The sequence below is a fragment of the Protopterus annectens genome, chromosome 9.part0 (assembly GCF_019279795.1).
Source record: "Protopterus annectens isolate FY-2018-M chromosome 9.part0, PAN1.0, whole genome shotgun sequence".
In the NCBI taxonomy this organism is placed as follows: Eukaryota; Metazoa; Chordata; order Ceratodontiformes; family Protopteridae; genus Protopterus; species Protopterus annectens.
In genome coordinates this window covers 1,081,888,340-1,081,904,278 of record NC_056743.1, presented here as the reverse complement: position 1 = coordinate 1,081,904,278, position 15,939 = coordinate 1,081,888,340, and the positions used below count along the sequence as shown (strand labels likewise).

The 15,939-nt window shown below is 40.1% G+C and overlaps 1 protein-coding gene across 5 annotated transcripts in view; it reads right to left on the bottom strand.

The window, feature by feature from the left end:
• PCBP2 (poly(rC) binding protein 2) overlaps nt 1–15,939 on the bottom strand; it is a 1,588,534-nt gene that overhangs the window by 1,572,000 nt on the left and 595 nt on the right. The window lies entirely within an intron of this gene.

The window sequence follows — 15,939 nt, the reverse complement described above, 5'->3', positions numbered from 1 at the left end:
ATTACAGAAGCACGCACAGACCAAGCTTGCTGCCTCTAAAAAGCCCTGGGAGAATGCTCCCCAACTGTCTGCTTTGGCACCGGTTGTCTAGGACAGAAACAAAAGAACAAACAGCTGTTCGTTTTATCAAATAAACATGTCTAATTATTTGAGCTGCCTGTACACATCTTCTTTCGCCTGCTCCCGTTAGGGGTCGCCACAGCAGATCAACTGTTTCCATTTCTTCCTGTCCTCTGCATCTTGCTGTGTCACACCAACCGCCTGCATGTCCTCTCTCACCACATCCATAAACCTTATCTTAGGCCTTCCTCTTTTCCTGTTACCTGGCAGCTTCATCCTTAGCATCTTTTTCCCAATATACGCTGCATCCCTCCTCAGCACGTCCAAACCAACGTAATCTTGCCTCTCTGGCTTTGTCTCCAAACCTTCCAACCTGGGCTGACCCTCTAATATACTTATTCCTAATCCTGTCCATCCTCGTCACACCCAGTGCAAATCTTAACATCTTCAACTCTGCCACGTCAAACTCTGACTCCTGCCTTTTTGTCAATGCCACTGTCTCCAACCCGTATAACATAGCTGGTCTCACTACCCTCTTGTAGACCTTCCATTTCACTCTTACTGGTACTCGTCTGTCACAAATCACTCCTGACACTCTTCTCCACTCACTCCATCCTGCCTGTACTCTCTTCTTCACCTCTCTTCCACACTCACCATTACTCTGAACTGCTGATCCCAAGTACTTAAACTCATTCACCTCCGTCACCTCTACTCCCTGCATCCTCACCATTCCTCTGTCCTCACTCTCATTCACACACATATATTCTGTCTTAGTCCTGCTGACCTTCATTCCTCTTTTCTCTAGAGCGCATCTCCACCTCTCCAGGGTAGTCTCCACCTGTTCCCTACTCTCACTACAGATCACAATGTCATTTGCAAACATCATAGTCCACGGGGACTCTGTCTGATCTAGTCTGTCAACCTGTCCCATCACCACTGCAAATAAGAAAGGGCTCAGAGCTGATCACTGATGTAATCCCACCTCCACCTTAAACGCATCTGTCACTCTCACCGCAGACCTCACCGCTGTCACACTACCCTCGTACATATCCTGTACCACTCTTACATACTTCTCTGACACTCCCGACTTCCTCATACAGTACCACAACTCTTCTCTAGGCACCCTGTCATATACTTTCTCTAAATCCACAAAGACGCAATGCAACTCCTTCTGACCTTCTCTGTACTTCTCCATCAACACACTCAGAGCAAACATTGCATCTCCAGAATGTGAAAACTCTCTCGTCCCTTGCACTTCAGGCGAGGAAAATGGGAATTTTCTCGCCCGAGTCGAGGAATAAAGGAAATTTGCAGTGGCAGATTGCAGTGGCTGTAGGTTTAACACGAGAGAGATGGTGTGTGTGGGAGGGGGGACAAGCATCCAGAGGAACCAACAGTGTACACAGTCACCTATCAGCAGCTCAGGCAGAACAGGAGTCAGCCTGACACCCAAAGACCCCCCCCCACCCAAAAAACTTTCTTCCTGCAGATGGGGGAACTGCAGACAGACAGCTGTCCCCTCAGTTAAACCAACAATCCTTCAAAAAGACGGACAGGAAGTTTGAATGAGTCAGTAGCAGGCAAGGTACAGAACAAGTGGTACTGAGGTAAATGGTAAACAGAATACCCCCCCCCCAGCACATTACCCTGCCCCAAACACACAAACCTACAAAATCTTGTAGAAAATTTACACAAACTCCTGTAGGAATGCTAATACAGTCCCAACAGTCTCACACACACACACACACACACACACACACACACAGTGTATATAAAGTTTATACACCCCTGTTAAAGTGCCAGGTTTTGTGAGATAGATATATATATATATATATATATATCAAAAGAGACACAATAAATTTCAAAACTTTTAATCACTTTTAATGTGACCCATAACCTGTACAATTCAACTGAAAAACAAAAATATGTTCAGGGGAAAAATATAAAAAAAATAAACATACAATATGCTGGTTGCATAAGTGTGCACACCTTTAAACTAATACTTTGAAGCCTCTTTTGCTTTAATTACACCAGTTAGTCTTCCTGAGTACACACCTGCCATCAATTAAAAAAAAAAGACTATAATTAGCCACAAATAAAAGTTCAGCTGTCCTAGTAGGATGTTCCTGACATTAACTCAGTTGCCTGCTACAACAAAAGCCATGGTTCGCAGAAAGCTTACAAAGCAAAGGGATGTCACTGTTGAAAAGTATCAGTCAGGAGAAGGGTACAAAAAATTTCCAACAGTATTGGATATACCATAGAACACAGTGAAGACGCTCATCAAAAAGTGGAGAAAATATGGGACAAAAGTGACATTGCAAAGAACTGGATGTCCTTCCAAAATTGATGAAAAGGTAAGGTGAAAACTGGTCAAGGAGGCTGCCAAGAGAACTACAGCAACACTGAAGGACCTGTAGGAATTTCTGGCAAGTACTGGTTGTGTACTACATGTGACAATCTCCCGTATTCTCCATATGTCTGGGCTATGGGGTAGGGTTGCAAGACAGAAGCATTTTCTTACACAGAAAAACATCCAGGCCCAGCTAAAATCTGCAAAAACAATACATCATGTCTCCCAGAAGCATGTGGGAAAATGTGTTATGATCTGATGAGACCAAGGCTGATTTTTTTGGCCACAATTCCAAAAAAGTACATTTGGCTCAAAAAACACTTTGCATCAACAAAAGAACACCATCCCCACGGTGAAGCATGGTAGTGGCAGCATTATGCTTGGTGTTGCTTTTCTTCAGCTGGAACCATGAACTTATTATGAACAGTTCCACATAGCAGTCACTTTTGGCCCAAAACCTTCAGGCACCTGCTAGAAAGCTGAAGAGAAGAGGAATTGCACCTTTCAACATGACAATGAACCCAAGCATACATCCAAACCAACAAAAAATGGCTTCACCAGAAGTTTTGCAATGGCTCAGCCAGAGCCCAGACCTAAATCCAATAAAAAAAACTGTGGGGTGACCTGAAGAGTGCTGTGCACAAGAGATGCCCCAGATTTGGAGTGTTTTTGCAAAGAAGAGTGGGCAAATATTGCCAAGTCAAGATGTGCCATGCTGGTAGACTCCTACCCAAGAAGGCGGTCTCATTTTTTACAGCACAATACCTGACATTTCGACAGGGGTGTGTAAACTTTTTCTACCTTGTGTGTGTCGACACACACACAGACACACACACAGAATTGTGTTTGCATTAGTAACGTTAAGTCAAATGTGTTTTAGTGATGCGCTGGAACCACAAGCGTGATAACTTGCTTAAAAGGCTTAGTCAGACAACAATACAAACATATTCATCCCATTTACACCACTCACCTGCTCATTTCTCATCTATTCAATTAAATACACTTAAAATGATAAAACTTCATTACATTTTATATAATTACATTTTTCTTTTAAAAAGAATTTTAATACTACAGATTCATAAAGATCAAGAAACCATTGTGCCCTAAATCTATTTGTCCATTTATATCCTGCACTTTCCTTGTTAACCACAACTATAAACTTAAGTGTGTTGGGAATCAGTAACTAAATATTTTACAAAATTTTATCAATCCATAGGAAGTGAAATCGTGATCGTTGCAAAAGTGTGATCAATATTTATCAGGAGTATTGCTGCTTGATGAAACATTTTAGATGAGAGTTTTTAACTTTCATCAATAAATTTAAGAGGCTCCTCATGCTTATGTTTCCAATGCATCGTTTGCAGTTTTTTTTCTGGGCACACTTGGATTAACCAGCTACTCTAAGTCGGGTGTAAGACTCCAGTCTCTCACCTTTTGTTCATCATATTCGTAGACACAACAGATGTACAGCTAAGGTCTGGGAAGTATTCAGATTTAGTGCAATCCTCAACTGTAGAGAACTTCAGTAGACACTACAGCTATTTGTTACTGAATGTGAAACGAGAGATTAAAAATTACCACCTCAAAATTAAGAGATTAGGGTTCTCACCCAAAGAGAGCTACCACCAACAGATGAAGGAACAGCAACTACCTCAGATGTAAAAGGGTTATGTATTTTGTGCACAAATTGCAAGAAGTGGTGGCTCAAAGACCGATTAGCAGATTGTTTAGTGTGGCTGCAGCACAGCAGCAGTAATACCAGAATGATGGCAAAAAAAGCTTAATCACAGAACAAGCGTCAATTTATAGGTCAATCTATTTTCAAATTCCTTACCTATGGTTATTTGCCTTGAGCACAAACAAAAAGGATTAAGATCTTACACACAAGTGGCAGACGTGAGGTGGCTTCACAACAGAACGAGAAGCCCAGGAATCTACAAGACTCCTATCAAGAGGAGATAAGTGGGGTGGTTTGGGCATCCCGTTAGCATTTCTCAAAAGGTCACCGTATACAGGAGGTGAACCAGACATGGCCTAGTGAGAAGCCTTGGGGCAGACCGGAGACAGTCACTGCCTCTCCACATACCTACTCCAAAAAATGAGACTGGCACTTGCTGGAGATGGGAGAAAGCAGATTTACCCTGTTCAGCCTTCCACCACTATGACACTCAGGAAAAGTGGCTCAGAAAATGGATGAATTGGGGGGGGGGGGTATGTAAAGAGCCTGCATACTCCACAAACCCGATGTTACTATAAAAAGATAGATCACATCATGACGTTTCTAGACAGAAATTCTAAAATAGACCTTGCTCACTGTGCAAATTTTGAAAAATATCCTACTGTCACATTTGTACACACTTTGCCACTTCACATTTAAAATAAATAGTTTTGCCAAGCTTAAACACTTAAAATGATTGTGTACACACCAGTCTGCAAACACTTAATTTTTAAGAGTGCTTCTGTTGTGGCACGTCAAAGAATAAACGGCTTTACAGGGTGTTTTTTTTTTTTTTTTTTATATAACACAAACAGCATGGCTTCTCACTCCTTGTAATGGCAATTCCAATGCTCTCCAAAACCCTGAAGTACTACTGGCAAAGATATTCCCAAATTTAAAAACACAGTTAAGTATTCTGATACAGCCCTGTCCTTTCCTTGCTACACTAATGAGCAATATCTGAAAATCTCAGCTCATTACTGCTTAACCTGTACACCTTACAAATCACGGAACTGTGGTTTCTCAACCACCACCCAGTTTGAGGACCTCCAACATGATCAATACGATAGATCCTTGGACCACAACTTCAAGTGTCCTATTTACAAGTTGGCAACATCTTGTTTTATGCCTTTCCACATACCTATACTAATACAGAATGCCAATTCCTTCATCATGCACAATTTACCCTCCGTCCTCATTCTGCCACAGAATGCACATTTCCATTGTGTGCTTTCAATCACAGTATTACCATCTAAATGTGCCCTACTGCCTCTTCTGCAGGTTCCAAAGACTTCTCCAAAGGTCCACATTCAAAGTACCCTTTTACAGACTTCTTACAGTACTTTTACACAAACTGACAGGCACACAAAAGAAATCGATATCTCTTAATTCATCCACTCCAATGGAGCCCAAAAGGTTGCACTGTAACTTCCAATGGGCAGAGCCTAAAATATTTCAAAGATCAGATATGCAATTCACAAGGAAACAATGGGGAGGACATGCATATGGCTCCCAAATAAGCAAGGAAGGCTAGAAAGTTTAGAATTTTTGCCTGAAGTGTTTGCATAAATACTTTTATAACCCAAGCAGACCCCAAAAGAATTTTCCCTAAGGTAAATGGCAAACGTTGAAGGTGTGATGCGAAAGAAAACTGGTAACATATGTTTTGTAAGTTTAACGAGTTGGTAGACATTAAAATTTAAATACTCCACAGAAACACACCAAAACACAAACTGATAAATTCTGTGGTACTAAGGAGGAGGCAACAGTATTCTAAATGCAAAATTTATTAGAACAGGTTTAGCACTTTGTTCGGTACTTAGAACTTCCTCAGAACTAAATCAGTTATTAATGGACACATTTATACACAATTAAAATCACAGGATACACTGTTCGACCCAACCTACTAATTAAAACTGACTGCAAGGTAAAACCATACAAAACGATAAAAACAGAAATAATCAACTATGTAGCGTCATAGTATTTCAGCTTTAAAACAGAATTAATAGCCATTCAATTCTTCAAACCTGGAACACACGTTGCACTATCTAAAATTTGCTACTAATTCACATTTTAAGATGTTTTTGATTTAGATACCTTTCTTGTACAGTGAGAGGTATTGTTGGGTATACTTTCTAGGAGAGGGTACCCCCCCAAGAATTAAACTAGGGACGAAGTAGTGTTCAAGAGAACACATGGTATTTACTGTCCTATACTAAATGCAAACAGTAATGTACATATTATGAACGAAAGAAACACTAAACTTTAAAGGTTAACTTTAACAGACCATTTATTTCAACATTCAACTTGGATAGTAAAGCCATAGGTGATTGATAAAGAACTGGGAGATTGTTTAAGTAGACAATACAATTCTCAAGTCTGTAATAAGCCCATGTTAGTTTATAAGAAAGACAGGTCATTCAAAACATTATTGGAAAGTTCCAGTAAAAATTAACCGGTTAGTATCAGACTCCTAGGGATGTTTAAATGTGGCCATTGCAAACAATGCAAAAACCTTCTGGTAACCGTAATTAAAAATAAAGAATATTATGTCACGAGTCAAACAAATGTGGTTTATGGAGCTGTGTGTTCCAAGTGTCCTGCTTTTATATAGGGAAAACCCAGGGGATGCCCAAAAAATCAAAATTTATGAACACATGCAAGATGTACAAAAATCGAACACCACAAATGCCCTTTTAGACACATACAAGAAAAATAAGAAACACAATTTTGCAAGCCGAAGTGGTGCAGCGGTAGTGTCGCCCCTCACAGCAAGAGGTTCTCCCGTTTGATTCTCGGCTGGTGCACCTTCTGTGTGGAGTCTGCATGTCCTCCCCACGGTCGAGTGGCGTTCAAAAGACATGCGTGAAGGGGCGTGCCTTCGTTGAAGGATGGGCGTCAGGCTGGCACCTTGGTACCATAAAAATCGACTGCCAATCATTAGTGGACCGGAGTTTCGCTGTGGCAACCCCTAACCGGGAAAAGCAGAAAGAAAAACAACGGCTATGAAGCAAATAAATGATAAAAGGGGATTTATTATAGAACATCATCTTAATAAATGTGAATTAAAATGGCAAATTTTAGTTAATGCAACATGTTTCCAGGTCTGAACAATTCAGTGGCTATTAATTCTGTTTTAAAGTTGAAACACTATGACGCTACATAGTTCATTGTTATTTCTATTCTTGTGTACTGTTTTATCTTGCAAATCAGTTTTAATTGGCAAGTTGGGTCTGTGTATTTTAATTATGTATAAAAGAAATGTCATTAATAACAGATTTAGTTCTGAGGAAGTTCTATGTAATGTATGGAATGAAAGCACTAAACGTGTTGGAATACATTTTGAGTTTGGAATACTGTTGCCTCCTTCTTGGTACCACAGAATTTATCAGAAATAGAGTTTTAGACCTTAAAAATTTCCCCACAAAGTACTCTGTCTGGAATACTGGGAGACTAACTACGGAAATGATATTTTGTGCTGGTATACATAATCTGAATTGCCTAGATATACCAAGGTCTTGTTAAATTTAATCCTGGTGGCTGCCAAAAAAAGCAATTAGAAACTGGAAATCAAAAATATAAACCAACTATACTTAAAGTAGTGAATATTGTAACAGGCATAAAACTGAAGACAGGTTCTTTAGAAGGTGGCAGAAATAAATTACATAGAAAAAAATGGCAAGTGTGAATAAAACATGCAGAAAAACGTTCGAGGAGAACAAAGTTTAAGAGAAGGCAAGATTCGAATAATTATGCAATTACCTAGATTTTAGGATATATATGCAATGTACAATGTTTGTAAATTTAAGGAAGCTTATGTCACAAGTGATAATTCGAGAAGTTAAAAAAAAAAAAATCACCACATATTAACCAAAGCTGACAAAAATCAATTCTATTTAGTCTCAAAACACTTAACCCCAAACATTTCTGGCCCCCAGTAAACACCATGATTAATCCAAATAGTCACCCCTACCGGACCACATCTAACCCAAACAATAGCACTGGATGAATTGTTGAATAACGTATTAACAATATGTTGAGTCACTTGTAGCGTCTTTCGGCTTTTCCCAGTTAGGGGTAGCCACAGTGGAACTCCGGTCCGCTAATGATTGGTAGTTGAGTTTTACGTGCCGAGTTACCAGTCCTGACGTACAACCTAAAACGAAGGCACACCCATTCACGCACGTCTCCACGCAGAAGACGCTTTAGCTGAGAATCGAACTGGACAGCGTCTACTGTGAGGCGACAACGCTACCGCAGCACCACCACGGGTTACGTTGAGTCACTAATAAATAAAAAATAAAACTACCCATCATGTCTCTCCTGAAAATAAAACAATCTTTCAGAAAACACTCTTACTTTGTCACCCCCTCTTTTTTTACTCTTCAACCTGCCCCCACCATCAAGAGATGTACAACTTAAAAATCGATTAACATTAGCTCTTTAATACTCTAATTAATATATAAAAAACTGCATCTGATTATTTAGAATATCCGGATCCTGATCAGTTTGCTCTGTAAACAGTCTCTTCCAAAACCCCACAAAGCCAACCCAACCCTTTTAAATTTCACTTGCTACTTTACCCTAGCTATATACTGACTACATCATTTTGTTATAATAATTCACATAGTATATGATTTACAATGTAAAAATTTGGTTTGCATTTACAAAATTGCATATTCTACTCATACCCAAGGAAATAAGTGTTACTGTAGTCAACTAAACTGTACTATGAAACATTTTCTACCCGTATTTTACCTTGTACTGAAGCTTTTCTCCCTAGACCTCCAATGAAAAAGGGTCCTAACCCAGGTGGGCTTTCCAAGTAAACGAAGGACAACACACACACACTATACTAGATCTAAATAGTGCTCAATGAGGAGCAGACCCCACCCAAGGTAATGGATACCCAAACCCTATACCACTCTGAACACATTCTTCCTCTCAGTACCAAAATACCACAAGCAATGCAAATGAAAATAAATTCTACAGTAAAATTACCACTACCATGGACATCGGTTATACTGCAACATATTACCTTTATAAACACTCCCGTGCTGCAATAAAATTTACTCTAAAGCATGTACTAAATTATGTACCGTCTGTGGACCAAGTCTTCAGTGGCCACACCTTTTCTATAATGAGTTTCTTCAACCAATACAACATAGACAATAGCTGACAGAAAATGAACGGCAACAGTAAATAAAATCAACCACTTTGTATTAAACACAGTAAGAGAGAGTACCTTTCACAGAAATACAGAAGTTACTGTAATTACTTATTTATTTTGCCTTTGTTTAGCAGGAAAGTCCAACTAGATTTAGCAAACTCCTTTTCAGCAGAGGCCCAGGGAGAAAAGCTCCACAGATTTTTACAGAATCACCAAGATTACACCTGGTACGATAATGTACAAACAGTACGCAGGTATTTACAGAGTGCATAATATTTACACAGTATCTGTAAATTCACAAAACATCACGCATGTATATGTACATATACACACACAGCATCACATATTACGAGTCATCATATATACAGTAAACTCAGTTAACTCGCACCCATGGGGTTTGGCAGATGCTGGATAACTAGCTTCTGGTGACTTGAGAGTTGCTATTAAAAACAGGTCTGACTATACTGTACCCTATACTAGGTTTGGTTTGACTTATTCTCAGGTTGTGGAGAGAGGGAATTTATTCTCATCTTCCTTTTTAAAACCCAAACTCTAAAAATGTAAGGTATGCTTCTGCAGAGAGAAAAAGTGCAACACATGAAAATTCTACTGTATTTCTTCAATTTTTTATTTTTTTTTGCTGGTGCTTGAATGCGCCAGCTGCTTGAGTTCCGGTTAACTGAGTTTACAAGGTGGCCTTAAGAGCCCAAGTCAACTGTACTGTACATTTTCTTTCATTTTAGGATGAAAAAAAGTCTTGCCATTATAAGAGACCCTTTTCCTGACTTTGGCTACGAGTTCACTAAACTGAACAGGAAACTAAATTCTACAAGGCCAATTACAAGCCTCTCAGGCTAAAGACAACCTCAGGGCCTTCAACAGCTATGCCTGAACCCTTAAAGGTAAACAGCAGTGTGCTGAACTGGTGGTAAATGGCACCACCATTAATCAAAGTGACATAGCAAATCTGCTGACTGAAATTCTGCTCCAACTTCACTGCCCCACCCTCCATCACCCTACCCCATAAATGCCTACTAGCATACCCCCACTATTATACAAGGCCAATTACGAGCCTTTCACGCTAAATACAGCCTCAAGGCCTTCAACAGCTATGTCTGAACCCTAAAAGGTAAACAGCAGTGTGCTGAACTGGTGGTAAACGGTACCACCATTAATCAAAGTGGCATAGTAAATCTGCCGACTGAAATTCTGCTCCAACTTCACTACCCCACCCTCCATCACCCTACCCCCATAAATGCCTACTAGCATACCCCCACTATTAAGAGAGCATGACGTCACATGCCAAGGCCAAAAAAACAGCCTCAATGGGCCCAGGCAATATCCCAGGTTGCCTCCTAAATAACTTGAAACATGACTTCTTTTCAACCACTGCCTCAAAACAGGCCAAATACTACATGAATGGAGGACTGCAACAGTTGTTCCTCTTCACAAGGGTGGGATATCAACAGACTCCAATAACTACAGACCTATTAGTCTTGACTAGTCTAATATGCAAAGCCAAAGCCATGGAACAAGCTATAAAACTGATCAATAAAACATGGACAACCTACAGACACTGGATCTATCCCAGTTTGGTCTGGTCAAAAGAAGGTCATGCCTACTTAACCCGGAAGACTACTTTTCTGAGAGGGTCACCAAAGCAATGGGTATTAGGAAACTGAGCACACCACCTACCTAGACCTGGCTAAGGTGTTCTATGCAACACCACACTCTGGTACTGCTGGCAAACTCATCAAACTAGGCATAACTGTGTACATAACTTGCTGTAATGTCAGCTGGCTCACAGATAAGAAGTCAGGACTGGTGACACCACCTCCATCAAGAGGCTGGTCACCAACAGAGTACTTCAGGGCTCAATGCTGAGCCTACTACTACTGGTAGTTACTTCTCAGTGGTCAAGGGTAATATATCAAGGGCCTCTGACTCACCAAGTTTGCAAACCACTACAGACCATCATAGATTCCCCCCATGACAATAACATTCTGCAAGACAGTCTAACACAGACAAATGACTGGTGCCAAAGCCACGAATTAAAACTCAATGTCAAGAAGTGCATTATAGTGCCTTTTGGGAAAAAGTCCACACAGGTTAATTACTTTGCTGATAATTCACCCCCAATAGCTGAACAAGTAATTACAGATTTAGTAACACATGTAGACAGTAATCTGGCCTTTGACCAACACGTAGCAAAGGTAGTAAGAAAAATTAATCTACAGCTACCAACTTTCAAGTAAGGGTATGGAATCCAGGTCCAAGAAGTTCTAGTACCACTTTACTCATCCCTTATCAGACTCGGAGTAAAATGCCTCCTTCGGCATGTACCTGCACAAGCATTTGCAAAAACTGAACGCCCACAAAAGTTCCTCCCCAAGGGAATCCAGGGTATTAACACACTGTTCTATACAGATCGCCTTAAAGCGCTCTCTGTCTATATTAAATTGCCTACAGAGAGGCATATAATGCATCCTAAGATCCAGCCCTGATGGACCTTTTGCACATCCATAAAATGAATAGCACCATGTGACAATGCGAGGTATTGCCAACAATGCCAAGAGAAGTAGGGCAGTGGATGTGTATCATGCAGCACAGCTAGCTGGAATTTTGTAAAGACGTACATGTCATTTGTACATCAAACTGATTTGTACTGATGCTTGTGTTGAAACATGCATTTGTAAAGCTGCTTGTGTCAAAAATGTACCAAGTGTGCCCTACTGGACAGAAAGAAATATACATGTATTAATTATAACTGTTTAAATGTACATGTTTTGCCACAGGATACTGGAAGAGAAGAGGTTAATCTCAATCCACCTACCTGTGAAAATAATCAGGAATTAAAAGTACCTTGCTAAGGCCATAAATACTGTATCTTACAGTTCTCAATGCAGCCAGTGTCCGAAAGTCTGTACTAGGAAGATTTCTGCATTATCTTTGGTGTGAATTGGTACTCTGGAAGGGTAGAGGTTTGAAATAGTTTTATGACTTCCAAAAGCTGCAGCAGATCTCAAGAACGATGTGTGTGTGTGTGTGTGTGTGTGATTGACACGTGCAAAATCCTGACAGCTTCTAGCCAGGGGGGGGGCTGATGACCAGACTTGTGATGTTCTGTAATCTAGGACAAAATGATGTTTAATACTAGATGAGACTGAAGTCTCGTGGCAGTCTTTTTGGAACCTGACAACAAAGGACCCCTTCACCTACATCATCTTGACTTGCTCTAGCAAGTGATCAGGGAATAGTAAATTCTGTAGATCAGTCAGGACAATACAGGGAGATTAAATACTGTTTTTCTGTATGTGTGTGACTTATTTTAATATTTCCTGTGATTGAAACTCTGGTCTCTACTGTAAACAAATTATTTCATATTCTTTTAATTATTTAAATCTCCAAGAGTACTTGTATATATTTAGTGACAGGTCTGGCCACTCCTGAAGTCTTGCCATTGTATTAATATTAAATTTTACTTGGTATAATTGGGTACCCTTGCAACAGCCTTACAGCAGCTGGCTTTGGAGTGTCTGGTGGCAGTGGAAGTAACATACAATCTTAACAGAAGTGGGCATAGCTAGTAAATCTGTGCCAGCCTTTCCCAGAGATACACGCGTGTATGTGAGAGTGAAAATCAAATAAAAAAAAAAAAAAAAAAAAAAGAGTACATGTCTCAGCTGTTTGAAGCCGGGACACAAAGCATTGGTTTCACAGATAGGGTGCTGGAGAACTTGGCTTGGACACTCGGTTGAGGTCTCAACTCTACAGCTGTGCCAGCTGAGAGTCTTATTGGTGACCTGGAGGGAGAGAGAGAAAACCAGCCCCTGGACAGTGTGTGTTCCTTGTGTGTTCTTAAAAGGAAATTCTGCTTGATGCAGACAGCTGCATCTGGAAATACTGGGTGTATCCATTTTTGTTCCAAGTGAACAGTGCCACTGGTGAGGATTAAGGTTCCTTGATTACTGGCCCAGATTGGGGAAGTCACAACCAAGAAACATTACATCCAAACAAACGCTGTTTGCAACAAACATGCTGGTAAGACAGGTGTGGTGCCTCAAAGGTTCCCCACGCTCCAGAAGAGACTTCATATCCATGTGAAGCACAGTTTTTTTCCTAACCCCACTCTAAAGTAACCTTGACAATTGGATGAGAAATTGAAAATTCACCCTGGTCTGGTCCCCATACCTCTGAAAAAGACAAGAGACAAACAGTTAACAGTCCCCAACATATCCACCCTCCACTAAACCTTTACCAGCCTACTAACCGGCATACTCCAAATAGACACCGGTGTTATATGGGGACACAGTTGGGATGGGTTACGTAACATGGTTGACTTATAAAGGCTCGGTGATAGTATACACCTGTACACATATGAAGCAAAGACTAATATTCAGAATACAAATTATGCATTTGGGACGGGGGGTCCATGATGGACCTCTTTAAAGCATAATTCCTGCGGTTTGTATTCAGAGACTAATCTTGTCAAAGATATGAAGTGGTATGCTACAACTTGCTGCAGAAAAATTCAGTCAGTCAACCAAGAAAAATATGAGAAAATAACAAAAATGGGGAAAAATAAGGTAGTTCAGTCAGGGAGCTCAAAGTATTAGTCATACAGTGCCTTGCCAACAACATTATTGCTGTAAAATCTTTAAGAATCAGTGGGTTAGAGAACAACAAGAGTATAGGCAGGAAAGTGAAGACAGAATATGGGAAGAGAGGCAGTGGCATGAGTAATAAATGGGGTTTAAGTACAGCTAAGCAAGAGTGAAAGCAACAGAGAGTAAGGGTTGGACAGCAACTACACTTGGGAGCTAAATGGACTGATTGCAGGATATATAAACAGTGTTAGACCAGTGATGAAAGTAATCTGCAGGGAAATTCTTTAACAATCACAGCTACTGGACATTGGTCAAAGAGGAGCAGCAGCAGTGCCTCCCCCAGTAAAGCAATCATACCTACAATTATGTGAAGCCAGCATGCAGTTTCAAGTATTTTAACCAAGCTGATTTATACATCTGAGAAGTGCACCATTTTTTCAATTTGACTCCAAGCTAAAAAAGTTTGACATTGTAAATAGAAATTTTGATACTGTAAATTCAGTAAACTAGCAGAAATTAACAGTATAGATCAGTACTCTCATGCCTTGGCTGACAGTATAATCATTGTGTTCCACCTAAACATACTTGAAAAGACAGGGTGACTGTGCTACACACAGTCTATTTTAACTAACTTATGGTCACGTATGAATTCAAACAGACGAATATTTTCAGCACTATTTCTCATCTTAAAACTGCATACAAATCAGACCCCATTTTTTGTTCTGAACAGATCGCCCAACATCATGAAAACTTTTCAAAAATCTACACCGACAGTCCCATTTGTCATGCATTTTCTGGCAAAACCCAGTACTCTGTCAACCTCATTTTCGCTGCTTGCCTCCATATCAACTACTCAGGGTCATCTTCTCAACTACTGTGCCACCTTCTCCCCCCATACAAATGTACCAGTTTCCTGAACTACCATTCACCATCACCACCCACAAACATACTGTGCTTCTAAAGTCTATCCTCGACTAAATTGAAACTACCCTGTTTTACACACACACACCAAAATTAGACAACTCCTTAGAATAAGGGGGGTGTGGGAGATACTTCTGCCATGTTTTCTGAAAGGTAAATAAAAAAGTAATGAAGAGTCCCAGCTCAGTAGAGAACTCCACTACTCACTACCCCAAGAATTCCATTTGTTACTACCGCCCAGACGATATTTTACAGCTTTCCAAGATGGAGATCATCCGTGTTTGGTGTGGACATAATTGTTTAAGACAAAGTTGGTATAGCTCTTTATATCAGAAGGCGACCCTGCACACACAGGTATATTCTACGTTTGGGTAGGGTGGCAGAAGTGCAATGAGTGTAAGTAGTATTGTGTGGATTTTATCTTGCTGGACTTACAGGGTTGCTGTGTACAGGTTAGTTTATCAAGGCATGTCTGTCTGCGTAACTCCCAACTGTGGACCTATCCACATATCATCAAACTAGTTACATTCAAAAAGTGTATTTTGCAAAAAAAAATAATATGCAAAACATACTTAATGGTCAAACACCAATAACAGAAGTAATGTAAATCGAATGGAATCAAAACAAGTCAACACTAAATAGTGAAGCTACAATTCTATGTTAACTGTTCAACACACTGACAGAACAAAATACACCGAGACTACCTTGCAAGAAAAGCATGCTCAAACAGTTAAGCCCATTCATGATCCTCTAGTCATCTTAGACCAGACACCAGTCAGCAGTATAACACATTTTAAAGGATCAAAACGTATTTATTTTGTATTAGCCAAAGCTCCACTATCATGGTAAATACAGAAGTTAAAGTCTAGCACTTTTTCCGCAGTAAAACAGTTGTACTTCAACAAAACTCCAAATCCAGTGAGTAGCTTCAGTCAGTGTTAAAAATATTCCGCCCCAACACGAAGACGGAAAAAGTCGAGCCCACTCATGATATGCGTGAAACGTAATACAACTGCCCGAACGGAGAGCTACAAACACCACCCCTAATTTCTATAAAATGGCGTCACGTTTAACCAGGCCGCAGCAATTGAATAAACCAGCAGACGTCTCA